Here is a 1,288-nt window from a genome sequence, read left to right on the forward strand (position 1 = left end):
AAGGGCACACAAGGTCCCACAATACTTAAAGAGCCTCACATGACTTCTGAGTGAAAGAGTGTCAGTTTTCTTCAGGGAAAACCTGCCTGATAGGCTGCTATGGAGGCTAGTTTTTACTTGACACAATCTGGAGTCATTTGGAAAGAGGGAATGTCACTTAAGAAAATTTCCCCCACCATATCAACCTGTTAGTGAGCCTGAAGTGCATTTTCTTGATTCATGATTGATGTGTAAGGGCCCAGTCCACTAGGGGTAATGCCACCACCAAGCCTGTGTTTATAGTTGTATATAGAAGGTGGGCTGAGGAAGCCATGAAGAGCATGCCAGTAAGCAGCAATTGTCCATGGGCTCTGTATCAGTTCCTGCCTCCAGATTCCTGCCTTAAGTTCTTGTTCAGACTTTCCTTCATGATGCATTATGACTGGGATATGTAAGCTTAAATAAACCCTTTTATCACCAACTTGGTTTTAGTCATGGTGTTTTATCTCAGCAAAAGAAACCCTAAATAAGATAGTTGCCCATGCTCAAGTGGTCAGCTATACACTCAAATACATATGAAAAATACTAATTGGAACCTCTCTGTCTCTCTGTGTCTCTCTGCCTCTCTGTCTCTCTCTCTGTCTCTCTCTTTCTCTCTCTGTCTCTCTCTCTGTCTCTCTCTCTGTCTCTCTCTCTGTCTCTCTCTCTGTCTCTGTCTCTGTCTCTGTCTCTCTCTCTCTCTCTCACACACACACACACACAATTATAAAGGAACAAGATGGGAATTTGAGATAAGAAAGTGCTGTGGGAGGAGCAGTAGGGAGTGTTGAGTGTATGTGGTACTCATGTATGAAATTCTACAAACTTCTGCTGAGCTTATACTGATATTCTGACACATCTACCTTTATCTGTGACTTTGTATTTTTGTCTGCTTGGGGTTCTAAATGCCTGCTAAACCTTGATCTCACCTATGGATTTTAAAAAATTGTTTCCTAAGCATTTACCATAAAATTATCCTTCTCTGTTCATGATTCATGAATTTGGCCTTGTCATAGTGTCCCATGTATCTAGAATATTGTATTCATACTTTTTTACTAAACTATTTCTGTTACGGCTAAATGTTCCAGTTCTTCTGCCTTGTGTTTAAGACTGATGTTCTGTAAACAAACTCAAAGACAAAAACCACATGATCATCTCATTGGATGCTGAGAAAACATTTGACAAAATCCAACACCCCTTCATGATAAAAGTCTTGGAAAGATTGGGAATTCAAGGCCCCTACCTAAACATGATAAAAGCAATCTACAGC

Source organism: Mus pahari, chromosome 2 (genome assembly GCF_900095145.1).
Source record: "Mus pahari chromosome 2, PAHARI_EIJ_v1.1, whole genome shotgun sequence".
Taxonomy (NCBI): Eukaryota; Metazoa; Chordata; class Mammalia; order Rodentia; family Muridae; genus Mus; species Mus pahari.